The sequence below is a fragment of the Prionailurus bengalensis genome, chromosome B3 (genome assembly GCF_016509475.1).
Source record: "Prionailurus bengalensis isolate Pbe53 chromosome B3, Fcat_Pben_1.1_paternal_pri, whole genome shotgun sequence".
Classification (NCBI taxonomy): Eukaryota; Metazoa; Chordata; class Mammalia; order Carnivora; family Felidae; genus Prionailurus; species Prionailurus bengalensis.
Genome location: NC_057355.1, coordinates 29,180,866 through 29,196,398, shown reverse-complemented (window position 1 = coordinate 29,196,398; position 15,533 = coordinate 29,180,866). Strand labels below are relative to the sequence as shown.

Genomic DNA, 15,533 nt, shown 5'->3' with positions numbered 1-15,533 from the left:
TTCTACCTTTCAAGGCCCAGCTAATGCCCCACCTTCCTAGGAACCTTCTATGACATTTTCTTACCCTCCACACCTCAAGATCCTATCTTCCTTTGATTTTTTTCTGCCCTGCCTTGAGGAATCATTTCTGCCTGGGTCTTGGTAAACTCTTCCTGAGTGGAATTTTCTTTCTCAAATAAGACTCAATGCATATAATATATTGTTGGACTTTTGTTAAATAATTGTTGGTTAGTGAATGTAAAGGGAACTATTGATTGTTAGAGTACAGATTAGAGTCCACAACAAATGGACTGACTGCTCTCTATTTGGAGCCAGAAAAAAACAAAAAAACAAAAAAAAACCCCAAACACCTATTTGCTTGGAGGGTCCAAGAGAAGACAGAATATTTGTTTTGGGTCAATTAACTTAGAAACTTAGGTGACTGTCTCTTGGAGGATGTATTTAACATTCAGCTAGAAGGGAAAGTTCTCTTACATAACTGGTAACTGGTAAGATAGTCAGGAAATGAGAAAAGTGATTTTCTAGCAAGAAGACTTTGGTGGGAACCACCATCTTCCAGTAATTTGCCAAAATGACCAACACAAAGAAAGGAGAGGAGAGGCACCTGCTATATGTTCTGTAGGCCTTTTGGAACACAAGGATGTCCCTTGTGGACACCAAGGGAATGGGCCGTGTTCAAAAAGGCACACACCACAAATGTTACTGTGGCAAAACTGGAAGAGTCTACAGTGTTAACCAGCATGCTGTTGGCATTATTGTAAACAAACAAGTTAAGGCCAAGATTCTTGCCAAGAGAAATAATGTATGACTTCAGCATATTAAGCACTCTAAGAGCCAAGATAGATTCTTGAGGCATGTGGAAGAATGATCAGAAAAAGAAAGAAACCAAACGAAGTTATTTGGGTTCTACTGAAGTGCCAGCATGCTCCAACCAGAGAAACACACTTTATGAGAACCAGTGGAAAGGAGGCTGAGCAGCTGGAACCCATTCTCTGTGAATTCATGGCAGAAGTGTAAAAAAAAAAAAAAAAAAAAAAAAAAAAGACCTCAGACCTTAAAAAAAGAAAAAAAGAAGACCCTGGTGACTGGACTCACATCTCAACTACCAGCCATGATCTTCATGTTGCTAAATACAACCCTCAACCTCTCAGCCACCTTAGACACAAATAGACACAACTGATCACTCATTCTTCCTTCTTGAAATACTTTGTTCTCTGGTCTTTCAGGAGACCATACCATCTGGTTTTTCTCTCTCCTCACTGGATGTTTTTTTTCTCAGTTTTCATTCTGGGTCCTCGTCATCGTCATCCTCCTCCTCTAAATGTTGACATACTCCAGGGTTCTTTACTCAGATCTTTTACCTTATCCATCTATCCTCTCTGCCAGGGCCTAGGTGAGCTCACTCAATCTCATGGCTTAAAATGTCATCCGCATGTGCTGTCTTCAAAATTTTTATCTCCAGCCCCATCGTTTCCCCTGAAATCCAGATTTGCATATCCAGGTGCCCGCTTGACACCTTCAGTTAGACATCTATTAAATGTAAAACTTAACACTGAAACACAACTCTTCATTTCCCCCACCTAAAATCTACTCCTTCTCCATCTGTAACCTCAAAAAATGGCAACTTCATCCTTTCAGCTGCTCAGTCCCTAAACTCTGAAGTCCACCTTGAACCCTCTCTTTCTCTCCTACCCCACACCCAATCCATCAGCAAATCCTACCAGTTCTAGCTTCAAAATACATCCACAATCCAACCACTTGTCCCCGTTCCACTGAGAGCACACTGGAGAGCCACCATCATCTCTCACCTGGGTTACCCAAATAGCCTCCTCATTGCTCTCCCTTTTCTTCTCCTACCCTTGCAGTCTACATCCATACAGCAGCCAAGTGTACCTTCTAAGACAAATTAAATCATGTCAGTCCTCTGCCCTCAACTATCCAAAGTTGTTCCATCAAATTTTAAATAGAATCCAAATTCTCACCATGGAATACAAGGCCCTACAAACTCCCTTTCCAGTTTTATTTCCTACTCCATTATCACAGCACTCTCCTTACACAGGCTTCAGCAGGTTATTAAACTGCACACATAATACCTTAAAATATAACATATAGTATAAACAGGAAATTTGTGACATCAATAACATTAATTGTGTGTGTGGAGCTGTAACGGAGTAGAGTTTTTTTGTTTAATGGGTATTAAGTTTCAGTTTTGTGAGATGACAAGAGTTCTAGACATGGGCAGTATTGATGATAGCATAACAATGTGAATGTATTTAAGATCATTTAACTGTGCACTTCAAGATGGTTAAAATGGTAAATTTTGTTATGTGTGTTTTAAAAATGAAAATTTTTAAAAATCATGCATATTATGTCTCAAAGGAGAGGCACAATAACTATAGTAGGATGATAGATGATTTTTTTCTTATTGCTAAAAATGTTTCCAGTTTATGTATTGCTTATGTGTAACTTTTATGTATTAGTTCTATAATAAAAATACATAAAAAGCTGCATATAAAACTTACATCTAAAACTTACACAACTTACACAAACACAGAAATAGACTCATATAGAGAGCAAACTGGTGGTTGCCAGAGGGGTGTGACGGTGGGAGAATAGGCAAAATAGATGAAGGAGGAAAAAAATCCCATTATATTTAGTATAGTATTTAATTACATAAAAATTTGTAAATAAACCATATGTGTCACTAGCTACAGACCCCAAACCCCCCACTGAGTAACATCAATTTTAATGGACACATTTCCACAGGAACTGGACAGGAGGTCTTTAATCTAAATATAGGAGTGCTCAGATTTTCAAATGCAGACTGTGGATGCTATCTGACATAGGCCAATCATGCTATAGATGAAGGAGCTGTTGCAAAAACTCTGAACATCTCCATACTTTGTCATTTGATAATGTGGTGTCTTTTGACACAGACCAAGCTACAGAGCTGCCTACAGTGTATAATTAAGGGTTTCGGATGTACTCCTGCCAAATGCCATTCATCTATGCTTGACTCTTCCAACAACTATAACCGAAGTATAATTTGTAAAGCAAGATCACCGTGTGAATTATTTTGTCCTGCTGTTTTAAGGTACTGCACAGATCAGAGTAATTATTCTGGAATCCCTAAACCACAAAGCCTAATCCCATCATTTTATGGGAAAGGATGTCCAGACTCAGAAGAGGGAAGTGACTTGTCCAGAGTTACATTTTTAGTGTATGGAATGAATGGTGTATGAGCTGGACTCCAGAAATTCTGATGCCATAATCTGATGCTTCTCTTCAAAACGTAGAATGTTACCTTTGGAAAAGGAGAGTAACAAATAACAGTCTCAATGTGGTTACAGCTAGAAAAGGCTTTATTTCTAACTTTTGCCTGTAGGCTCCATAGCTTTCTGGTTATACTTTTAAGAACTACCTAATTTCAGCAAGTAAGACTAATTTTCAGGTGTTAAAAAATTTTTTTTTTCTGAGGCAGATAGATTCTTGACAACCTGGTAAAATCTGAGTTGATCATGATATATTCGTAAAATATTTTGTTTAGAACCTTAAACTGTCTTTTTCATAACATCTAACCATGTCTAACCAATCCTACAACAATCCTGAGATAAACAGGGCAAGTATAAGAACCCTGATGCTTACAGAAGAGATGAACCACAGGTTCTAGGGATAATCAGTAAAAGCCAATATGACTTGAGGTGGTATGAAAAGGGAAATGTACAATGGACTAGAAGTCAGGAAACCTAGGTTCTATATTCTAGTTCTGCCACTAACCAGTAACTTGAGCTTTGGCAAGTCATTTGCCTCTCTGGGTCCAATTTCCTCATCTGTACAATGAGGATGCAGAATGTGTTAGCCGGGCCTGTAATAAACAAATACGTACACTGAATGGCTTAAACAACAGACACTTATTTTCTTATAGTTCTGGAAGGCAGAAATCCAAGATTGGGGTCCCAGCATGGTCAGGTTCTGGTGAGAACCCTCCTCCTGGTTTGCACATGGCCACCTTATCACTGAGTTCTCAGATGGTGAAAAGAGTGAAAGAGAAATCTTTCTCTTTCCTTTAAGTTTATTTATTTTTCTTAGTAATCTCTATACCCAATGTGGGGCTCGAACTCAAGACCCTGAGATCAAGAGTCACATGCTGTTCCAACTGAGCCAGCCAGGAACCCCTCTCTTCCTCTTCTTAGAAAGCCATAGTACTATTGGATTAGGGACCCCTCCTTATGACCTCATGTAACCTTAAGTACCTTCTAAAGACCCTATCTCCAGTTATGTTGGGGGTTAGGGCTTCAACATATGCATTTCGGGGTGGGGGACACAATTCAGTCCATAATTATCTTTGGAGTTCCTTAAGCACAAGTCTAGAAAACAGAAGATGTTCACAGTTGTCTGTGGAATGAGAAATTCTACCTTGCCTCCTTGATTTGAGAAATTGCACGAGGTGTATTTCTAGACTATTGGTTAGTGATCATCGTGAAGGTCTTCTATGTATGTCTTCCCTTAAAATTTTTTTTAAGTTTATTTATATATTGAGAGAGAGAGAGAAAGAGGAAGAGAGAGAGAGAGAGAGAGAGAGAGAGAGAGAGAGAGAGAGGATCCCCAGCCTAATTCAGGGCTCGATCTCACAAACTGAGATCAGAACCTGAGCCAAAATCAAGAGTCAGATGTTTAACTGACAAAGCTACCCAGGTGCCCCTATGTTTTCTCTTTTTAAAGGTAATTACAAGCCAAAGGTGATCTTGGGCCAAAGCAGGTCTCTCCCAAGGTTGAAGCCTTAATGCTTTTCAGAAAGTAGTAAGTACATCTAACTGTTCAGCCCTTGGGTGTGACATGCAACTTGTGCTGCTGCATTTAGAAAAAACCATAATGGTGTCAACTGGAGGTGGGTTTGATGGGCCTTCTTCTTTTTTTTTTTTTTAATGTTTATTTATTTGAGAGAGAGAGAGAGAGACAGAGTGCAAGCAGTGGAGGGGCAGAGAGAGAGGGAGACACAGAATCTGAAGCTGGCTCCAGGCTCTGAGCTGTCAGCACAGAGCCTGATGCGGGGCTCCAACTCACAAACTGTGAGATCATGACCTGAGCCGAAGTCGGACGCTTAACTGGCTGAGCCAAGCAGGCACCCCAAGTGGAGGTGGGTTCTAAATCAGAAGTCTACAGCTAAATTTTCTTTTTTTTTTTAAATTTTTTTTTTAATGTTTATTTATTTTTGAGACAGAGAGAGACAGAGCATGAACGGGGGAGGGTCACAGAGAGAGGGAGACACAGAATCTGAAACAGGCTCCAGGCTCTGAGCTGTCAGCACAGAGCCCGACCCGGGGCTCGAACTCACGGACCGCGAGATCATGACCTGAGCCGAAGTCGGCCGCTTAACCGACTGAGCCACCCAGGCGCCCCCTACAGCTAAATTTTCTAACAACCACGAAGATTACTGAGCAATTGTGGTCCTTCACCAAAGCACAAAGTACTTTGTCATTCCTAAGTCGCTCCTGAAGCACCTGAACATGTTTAGAGCAGCTTTGGGATCAAAAACAGCCTCTTGGGGGCTCCTAGTGGGTTAAGCATCCTTACTCTTGAATTCCACTCAGGTCATGGTCTCAGGGTTGTGAGAGCCTGCTGGGCATGAAGACTGCTTAAGATTCTCTCCCTCCCCCTCTCCTTCTGTCCCTTTCCTGCTTGCACGTGCAAGCTCACTCTCTCAGAAAGAAAGAAAGAAAGGAAGAAGAAAGAAAGAAAGAAAGAAAGAAAGAAAGAAAGAAAGAAAGAAAGAAAGAATCAGCTTCTGGTAGGGAGAACCAGCTTACCTCAGGTCAAATATGATTCCCTCCAATGGTGATCAACTCAAGAGTTCTCCAGTCATTATTTTTTTGTTTAATATACTTATTGTCAAAAGTATAAAAGTATTTGGGGCACTTAAATACATTTCAACAAAAATACCCCAAGGATGATTAGGATATTGCATTCGAGTTGTTGTATTCAGACCCAAGATCTTTTAGGAGTATGACAGTCTGAATTTCTGTAATTACTTTATTGGTTTACTTCTTATTTATGATATAAGCCACAACTGCTTATACAGACAGTCCCCCAATTGTAATGGTTCAACCGATGATTTTTTGATTTCATGATGGTACAAAAGCAGTATACATTTAGTAGAAATTGTACTTCAAATTTTGAATTTGGATCTTTTCCCATGCTAGTGATATGCAGTACAGTATTTCCCCTGATGCTGGACAGCAGTAGCAAGAGGCAGCTAGCTCCCAGTCAGCCACAGGCTGTCAGGGTAAACAACTGATACATTTACAACCATTCTGTTTTTCACTTTCAGTAGAGTATTCAATAAATTCAGTAGAGTATTCAGTATTCAATATTCAACATTCAACACTTTATTATAGAATATGTTTTACATTAGATGATCTTATGCTAATGTAAGTGTTCTAAGCATGTTTAAGGTAGGTTAGGCTAAGCTATGATGTCAGGTGTACTGGGTGTAATAAATGCATTTTCCACTTAACAATATTTTCAACTTATGATGGGGTTATGAACCAAAGATCTGTAGACACTAAATTTTCTCTACGTTAGTGATTTCAAACCCAAATTTACCTTTCAAGCCTATTACAATCTTCACTTGATCCAAACTGTCCGAGTTCTGATATTTTGTGAATTGGGAAGACACTGAGTTTTCTGGATTGATCCTATAGAGCAGTGGGTCTCAAATGGGGATGATTTTTACCCTAGGGGACATTTGGCAATGTTCGGAGACATTTTTGATTATCATAACCGAGAAGGGGGCTGGTAGTACAACTGGCAGTGATGCTTATTTTGCTTGGGAGGGATGGCATGGGGAAAGAAAAAAGTCCCGAACACTTTATAAAAAAAAAAGAAAAAAGCTTCAAAGGTTGGTAGAATTTCAAATTCCTTTTAAAAATAAGTTACTCCCGGGCCACCTGGGTGGCTCAGTCGGTTAAGTGTCTGATTTCCACTCAGGTCATGATCTCACTACTCATGAGTTCAAGCCCCACATCGGGCTCTGTGCTAATAGCTTGGAGCCTGGAGCCTGCTTCAGATTCTGTGTCTCCTTCTCTCTCTGCCCCTTCCCCACTCATGCTCTGTCTCTCTCTGTCTCTCAAAAATAAATAAATGTAAAAAAAAAAATAAATAAGTTACTCCCTGTGCTCCCATTATTTTAGTGATTTCTATATATCCCTCATCATTCCAAAAAGGTTCTGAAGTGGTTAATTCTCCCTATGGTGTTGACTCAGTTTTCCCATATAAAGCTTACATGGGCTGTAGGACTGATCAATACAAATTTCAGTTTAGAAAGAAAAATGGTTTTGGAAGGACCAAGAAAAACCATCATGTTTTGGCAGTTAGAAGATAGGAGTTAATTCCTACTATGCACATAGTGCTATATGCTGAGAAGGGTATTTTTAAAAAGTATAAATCACAGCTGGTGTCCTTAAGTGATTTATAATTTGCCTGAAAGAGATAGGCTCGGTGCCCAAGGGAGGACATCTTCCATTACACACGGCCTGTGCTAAGGGCCTCCAGGTGGGCACAGCCCTTCTGGCTCTCCCTCCTCTGGCCAGGGAAGCAGGGGCAGAGCAGAAAGGGGTGAAGGTGGTCCTCAAGTGGGGACAGCATGGATAAAGTCTTAGAAGTGGGCACATATTGGGAAAGGCCGGGGGCAGTAACTAAACTTAATTACCTGCAGATACAAGGGAGTCTCTGAAGGTATCCAAATAGGAAGTTACAATGATCAAAGTTGGCAGTTACCAAGTGCTTTACTCTTTACCAGGCACATTCATTTAATCCTCTTCCTGACAGCCCTAATGACCTAGCTATTCTTCTTCCCATTTTATGGATAAAGAAACTGAAGATGCGGGGGGCAGGACAGCTTAAATAACTCACTAAAGTCACACAGTTAGCAAGTGCTAGAGCCAGGGTCCAAACCCTGGCCAGAGCCTATACTCGTAACCACTTCTCCAGACTGCCTCTTGCTAGACAGGAATGATGAGAGCAGAGCAAAGACCAGATGCCTTAGGAGGGTGCTGCCAACAGAACATTTCAAGGAGTAGAAGAAGTCAACAGGGTCAGATGTTGCTGAGCCATCAGGAACGAAATCTGAGAATCAGCCATCGGATTTGTGATTAGGCAATCACGGGTGACCTTTAAGAATTCCATTTCAGTAGAGGGGTAGGAACAGGGGTTCCTTGTAGGACATCAAGGGAGGAGTGATAGCAGATAGAGCCCCCAGGGAAGAAACTGACAATGAAAGGACATGGAGAGACAGGAGAGAAATGTCCAAGCTTTTCTTTTGAGATGATGTCCCCAAACAATAGAACACTTTATTTCAGGGACTATAGTATATTTCACCCTGTTCTTTTGTCTTGGAAAGGCAAAACTAACAAAGTTGAGTAGTCATGGTTAAAGGAGAATTAGCAAGTGTCACAGAAATTGTTCATTAAAAACACTGCATCAAACTGAGGTACAATACAACAATTTAACTGTTTGAAGGGACACCATTATGGGTGAAAGGTTACTTGACTTTATATACTGCATTGGCTAGACACGATGGCAGTTTCGTAACTAAGGTAAGAGACCGTGAGGGAATCACAGATGAAAGAACTCTTTTCAGATCTGTTTTGAGCCAAAAGAGAGCAGCCAAAATGAATGTGTATGTTCTGGCTTTAGACTGAAATCCAAAGAACAGCTGCCTGATCCCAGTCTGGACTTCCAAAACCCTGGCCTGCAAAGAGCAGAATACTTATTAAAATTCTTTGTTTTAATGAGCTGTGGGAACATGCATTATCAGCCCCTGTCCTAGCTACGGAGTAGTTTTTATGATAAACCAAAAGCAGTTTTAAGGAGGCTGCATTTTTTTTTGAAGGGGAATTCTCTACTGGCAGGTAATTCAGTCTGCCTAGGGCAGCAATTAAAGTCACAGAGGAGGAGGAAAACAGGAGGAGAGGAGGAGGAAAACAGGAGGAGAGGAGGAGGAGGAGCCAGAGTGTGAGGCCACCCTGTGGCTGAGGAGCAGTTTCACTGACTTTATCCCATAACCATGAACTCCCTCCAGCACCCCAGTGTACTAAATTCTAAAGGGTTCCAAGGCTGACTTATTCCCCCAAATGCCCATCATTGTGCTGGGGCCCAAGAACTACTGCAAACCACAGATGTATGAAAGGTAACCAGAAGTCTGGGACTGCTTGGGCCAAAAGAATCTCGGGCTGTGATGCTGTTGGTACATGCTTCCTGCCAAAACTCAGACACACGAGCTAAGTGCTTTGGCAATGAACTCTCACACTCTGGCTTAAACAGGAAAGACACCAACAGGTATTTAATCTTTAAAAAATGCAACAGGACGATGCCGGTAATGCAGTGATTAATCTGCCTGTGTGAGTGTGTAGATTCTTCTTCCTTTCTAGTTAACTCAGGCCACTAGGAAAGTTGATGGAATCTGGTGTCTCCTTCTTTGGAAGTCTTCAAAAAACATTATGTATGCCAAATAGAGGGGAAACTACACAGGTCTCCTCTTCCTCTCTGGCCATCTCCCCCTGTACTTCCTGCTACCTTGTCACACATCCAACCCTCAGGCAACTTTCTTTCCATTTTCCTGAGTCTACCTGGGAGGTTCCTCTCTCCCAGACACCCACTTAAGAGTAAGATGAGATCTCTCCTGATTCTTCTCTACTTCCCTTGCTGTTCCCCACTGCTCACTACATGGAAGTGTAAGGGCTAACAGAAACAAGAAGAGTGGAAGGCTGGAAAGATTCAAGGATGCCACAGTGACTTGTCAGTTCTTTTCCTTAAATCAGGGTTCGGGAAGTAAACAAAATAGATAAAATCCCTGTGTTCTAGAGCCTTCATGCCCGGGGTGGGGGTGGGGGTGGGGGAGATGGGCAATAAACAAAATAACCAATTTATATGGTAAATTAGGAGGGGCTATGAATGAAAACAAAGCAGGGAGGAGAGCTAAGAATGCTCATTGGAGAGTGCTTCATTTTATTTTTTTTTATGATTTTATTTTATTTTTGAGAGAGAGACAGAGTGTGAGCTGGGGAGTGGCAGAGAGACAGGGAGACAGAATCTGAAGCAGGTTCCAGGCTCTGAGCTGTTGTCAGTGCAGAGCCTGATGCAGGGCTTGAACTCACAGACTGTGAGATCATGACCTGAGCTGAAGTTGGAAGCCCAACCAACTGAGCCACCCAGGTGCCCCGAGTGCTTCATTTTAAAGGAGTAGTCAGATTTCAAGCAAAGCCAAAAGGAGGTGAGGGAGCAAACCAATCAGATATCTGTGGGAAGGACATTCCAGGACAGGGAACCACTAATGCTAAGGCTATGAGGTAGGGGGAACAGCAAGGAGGTCAGTGTGGATGGGCACAGGCAGAGTGCTATTCATTCTGTATTCTGAAAAAGCCCTGAGTTTGAGCCACACTGATCTGGGCTTGAACTTAGCTTGGCTCCTTAAATCTCCTGTACCTTGGACTCCCCTGTCTCCACACCTATACACAGTTAACCACAAAGGATAACTGTAAAGGGTTAAAGGAGATACAGAATGTAAATCTATCATAGGACACAGATCGTGCCCAGTTCCTACCCACCACACATTAGTCCCTTGCCTCTTCTCCTGATTACAGGGTTCCTTTCATCTAGCTCTCATTGTGGTTGAGCAAACATGTCTAGAACTATGCCATTCAAGGGTCTCTAGGAGGACAAAAAAGAAAAAAAAACCCAGTAAACCAGTATGCATCTATGTATATAGTACCGTTGGCAAACAGTAATATTTTAGTATCCACATTCAAAAATCTAGAATTCACACCTAACTATTAATGCTGACTATTGCTGAGGAGTAAGATTACTAAAGATTCTAATCATTGATCTTCTATCTTCTATATTTATGTAATGCTTGACATTTTACAATGAATACATACTACATTTGCAAGCAGAAATCACAATATAGGCTAGTATTGATGCAGAAGAAGTGATTTCCTGGCCCTCTCCTATTGAGTAGCCACCATTCCATCTTGCTTACCCAAGCAAGGCTGCCTGGTGTGACCTAACTTTAGGAACTCTTACACCTTCTATGTGGGGAAACTGGGTACAAATAAGGCCAAAGGGAGCTAGAGGGTTCACAGATCAGACCTGAACTACAGGTCTTATGGTGGGTGAAGGTCTTATGGTGGGTCTTATGGTGGGTGTGCCTGGCCAGCAACTGTGAACTCTGGTCCAGTTTGGAAACGGAATGGATTAACTTATGGATTGTGAACCATTTTCTTAATAAAATTAAAACTTTTTTTTTTTAATTTTTTTAACGTTTATTTATTTTTGAGACAGAGAGAGACAGAGCATGAACAGGGGAGGGTCAGAGAGAGGGAGACACAGAATCTGAAACAGGCTCCAGGCTCTGAGCGGTCAGCACAGAGCCTGACGCGGGGATCGAACTCATGGACCGTGAGATCATGACCTGAGCCGAAGTCGGATGCTCAACCGACTGAGCCACCCAGGCGCCCCTAAAATTAAAACTTTTAAAATGGCTGCCACCAAGGGGAGAAAAAGAGACTGATGAAAATAAAGTATCTTAAAAATAAGCTGTGAACTTCTTTTATGACTCAAGATTGTTGACCCTGAAAAAAATATCATTTTAAAGAATACTAAATTAAGAATACTATAACAAAAAACACATTTCACAACTAAGTAGTTTACAAGGTCAAAGAAAGACAAATAAGCCAGTTTCCAGTGTCTTACTCAATGATACATTAAAATGTGCATTACAATCAGTCATTGCAATGCATGCTAGCCATAGCTTGGCAAAATTTTAGTTGTTCTCACCTCCAAAAAACCCCAAAAAGACACTTGGTGAGAGGAAAAAATAATGCTTAAGCATCCATAGTTGACCATACGGTTTTTCCTAGTTTAACTTTTTTTAAATGTTATTTATTTTTGGGAGAGACAGAGAGACTGACCATGAATGGGGGAGGGGCAGAGAGAGAGGGAGACATAGAATCTGAAGTGGGCTCCAGGCTGTGAGCTGTCAGCACAAACCCCAACACAAGGCTCAAACTCACCAACCGGGAGATCATGATCTGAGCTGAAGTCGGATGCTCAACTGACTGAGCTACCTCGGTGCCCCTTGGATGCTTTTTAATTATGAGATTTCTTACTGAAGAAGATAGTGATGCTCTACATAGGAAAACCCATTTCCTCTCCAGAAATCAAACAACACCTCTCTTTACTTTCTGCTGCTTCCCCAGTAACACCAAGGACTCAACTTGAGTTTATCTGAAGCATAGACTGGAAATCCCCAGGGTGGGAAGACTCCATCTCAGCATTTCCATAAGCACTAGGGAATGTGCTCTTCCACAACCGAATGTTTTCCATGAGGCAAAATGGCTACACAAACTGCTTTACTGTCAACACAACACAGTATAATGAAAAAAGTAAGAATACGGTGTTCTAAAACCAGTCATATTGTCCAAGGAAGAAAATTTACAAGATAGTCTTGTATTTCCTACCTAGTATCAGTCACCAATTTGTGATTACAAACTTGTAACTTCCATGGGATATCATTTTCAAATAATCTCTTATATTTACCTATACCTTTTTCACAACCATCTTTTTTTTTTTAATTTTTTTTTTCGACGTTTTTATTTATTTTTGGGACAGAGAGAGACAGAGCATGAACGGGGGAGGGGCAGAGAGAGAGAGGGAGACACAGAATCAGAAACAGGCTCTAGGCTCTGAGCCATCAGCCCAGAGCCCGACGCGGGGCTCGAACTCACGGACCGCGAGATCGTGACCTGGCTGAAGTCGGACGCTTAACCGACTGCGCCACCCAGGTGCCCCGACAACCATCTTAAATATGTGACCTGAATATAAAAGTTTGTAGCCCCATAGAGTGCTTTTCCCATTGATGCAACTATAGCAATTTCTAAGTCTATGGAGAACTACTAGGAATGTGTAGCAAAATCCAATATTTGCATTATAATAATGTGCTTGCAAAAAATGATTAAGTAGACATCCATAGCTGAATGCACAGATACTAAGATTTTCAAATGAATAACTGCTACAATCGCAGAGACTGGATTATGGTCCGTGACTGGTATGGATTCCTTCAACCCATTAAGACACTCACATACAAGTGTGATAGGTAATGTTGTTCTTATGACTAGCAGTGAGACCAGAAGCCAGTGTGCAGGGTGGCAAGACTGGAGTGGGATGCAATAATGAAAAACATGAGTGACTCATTCTATCTGATGCATATACATTTTACAGATTTAAATCTGAAGGGAAACAACTTTTTGAACTTAACTGCTTGTTTGAGAGAGTTAAATGGAAGCATGTTTAAGACACCATTTTTTATAGGCTCAGTGCCACCTCAAAAAATTCCACAGACCCATTCTGAAACAACAGTTTCTCTTACTGGAAAGCTGCAAAGACTGATGTGGAATCTATGAAATGGAAAATTGGATCCAAGCATGTATGCTCATGCATAAGCTTGATCTAAATGCAAATGTAGATACAGCAGCAGCACCAGGGTTAAAGGTTCCTTCCAATACCCCTCCACCTCCAGCAATTACATGCTTTTGAGTGTGCACCTTTATCGTGGCTCTGTGTGACCTTGGGCAAGTTAGCTAACCTTTCTTAGTCTTAGCTTCTTCATCTTCAACATGCAGATAATAGGTTTGTCTTAAGGACCAAATGAGATTGTGCACAAACAGCCTTTAGCTCAGTACCTGGCACATATGAGCATTTAAGAATGTGTCCTCATGATTAGATATGGCACACAGACTATATTTTACAAGCTATTAGTTCTACTGTCATATCCCAATGTCTTGTGATAACCATTTATATTCTACGCTTCTAGTTTTTACTATTCTTTTTACCACAGTGAAAACATATATCCCGCTTTTCCAACTGATGCTTGAAGCAAGGTGAGAAGCTAGGAAATAGGTAACATACACACTAAAGAAATTTAGTCTTTAGGATATGATGTTATTAAGTATATGGAATATAAACAAATCATGTAATTTATAACATATGGAGCATCATATCAGAGGTTTTATTTTAAAAGAAACAAAAGCCAAGCAGTATTAAAGAAGATAGGAAGAACCAATATGGGCTTACCGCTAGGTATTAGTGACTGAAGCAAGGACTGGTGGGCTAAATTATGGAAGATTTCATGGGGTCTGACTTCCAACAGGTGGCAAGCTTTAGTCATCTTCAGATGCAAAACCTTAATGAGTTTGAGTATGCAAGTCTGGAGGGTTCTGTTCAAGGCCTCCTCTTGGCAACCAAGGGAAACAATTTTCGGGGTTTAAGCCTCCTTGGCAAGTTAGCAAGCAGGGAACTGTATGCCCTAGGTTGCACTTGTCCCCTGAAGGGGATTCTGGCCTGACGGTGAAAACCCACCATCCTTTCCTGACAGCCCATCCTGCCGCTGTAGCGCCTCCAGACAAATGGGGGAAGCCCAATAGGAAGTGGTCACGACCAACCAAGCCACAAATGCCCAGGGTGTGGGATTTCCACTTCAATACCACGCCTGAAAACCGAAAATAGGCGCCACTCATCCCATACTGCAATGGGATTCCCCCAGCAGCAATCCACCCCCCCCCCCACACCCCAGCTTGCATGTTTTATTAATAAATGCAAGATGGCACACGGAGGCAAAGAATGGGAGGTAAAACATCTGCAGCTGGACCCGAACCAGAGCAGTTTGCAAAAATAAATAAGGAGCATGTGACGAGAAGCAGATTCCCAGGCTGGCACTGAAGTCCTGGGTTGCCCCACGCACCCTCCTCTTGCTCCCCTGGCGAGCGGGGATGAAGGTCAGCGGTGAGATCCCAGCCCTCCCGGACACGCATCCTGCAAACCTCGACTGGCCCCTACCTCCGGCCCGGCCACAGGACCCGGCCACAGAGGCGGGGAAGCCCCGGCCACGGCCGGCTTCGAGGACACATACCTGCTGCCTGGGCTCGGGATTCGCTTGGCTCTGCAGCGGTGCCGGCCGCAGCTCGCGCTCCCGGGGCTCCCCTGTCCGCCCCCCCGCCCCCTCGCGGCTCTGCCGCTCCCTGGGCTCCTCCGCCCACCGCGCTCGGGGGCGCGCGCGCGGTCTCGCTCCGGCGGCTTACCCGGGCTCGCGCCTGCGCCCTCGCCTCCCGCCGTCCGCGCGCGCGCCCCCGGCGGCTGCGGAGCGGCGGCGCGGCTGTCTAGGAAACAGCAGTCTCGGCGAGTCCGGCTGGCGGCTGCAGCCGGGCAGGGGGCGGGGGCTGGGCAGCCACCAGGGCCCGAACACAGCGCGCCGGCGTCGTGGCGTGGGTGAGGGGGTCGCGCGGCCGAGTCGGGGGGCGGGGTGGGGGCGCGTGTGCATGTGTGAAGGAGAGGAGGGGGTAGCGAAGGGAAGATCTGAGCTGGAGGCGGGCGGGGCGCCTGGGGGAAGCAACAAGTGCGCTGGCCGGCAGGGCCCCGCCTGGGGGATTTCGTACGATCAAGCTAAGAAACCTCCTTTGGCTTTGGTGCAGCGCTTTGCAGTT

At 43.0% G+C, this 15,533-nt stretch overlaps 1 protein-coding gene and 1 long non-coding RNA gene across 3 annotated transcripts in view; one reads left to right on the top strand and one right to left on the bottom strand.

Moving 5' to 3' along the window:
* TMEM266 (transmembrane protein 266) overlaps window positions 1–15,085 on the bottom strand; it is a 125,467-nt gene extending 110,382 nt beyond the window's left edge. Inside the window, exon 1 of the mRNA XM_043554931.1 lies at window positions 14,963–15,085. The gene's annotated coding sequence lies outside the window, so the exon portion shown is untranslated. The remainder of the gene's footprint in view (window positions 1–14,962) is intronic.
* Window positions 15,086–15,180: 95 nt separating this feature from the next.
* LOC122468374 overlaps window positions 15,181–15,533 on the top strand; it is a 29,177-nt gene continuing 28,824 nt past the window's right edge. For both annotated transcript variants that reach the window (XR_006293225.1, XR_006293224.1), the window contains exon 1: window positions 15,181–15,318. This is a non-coding gene — a long non-coding RNA (uncharacterized LOC122468374). The remainder of the gene's footprint in view (window positions 15,319–15,533) is intronic.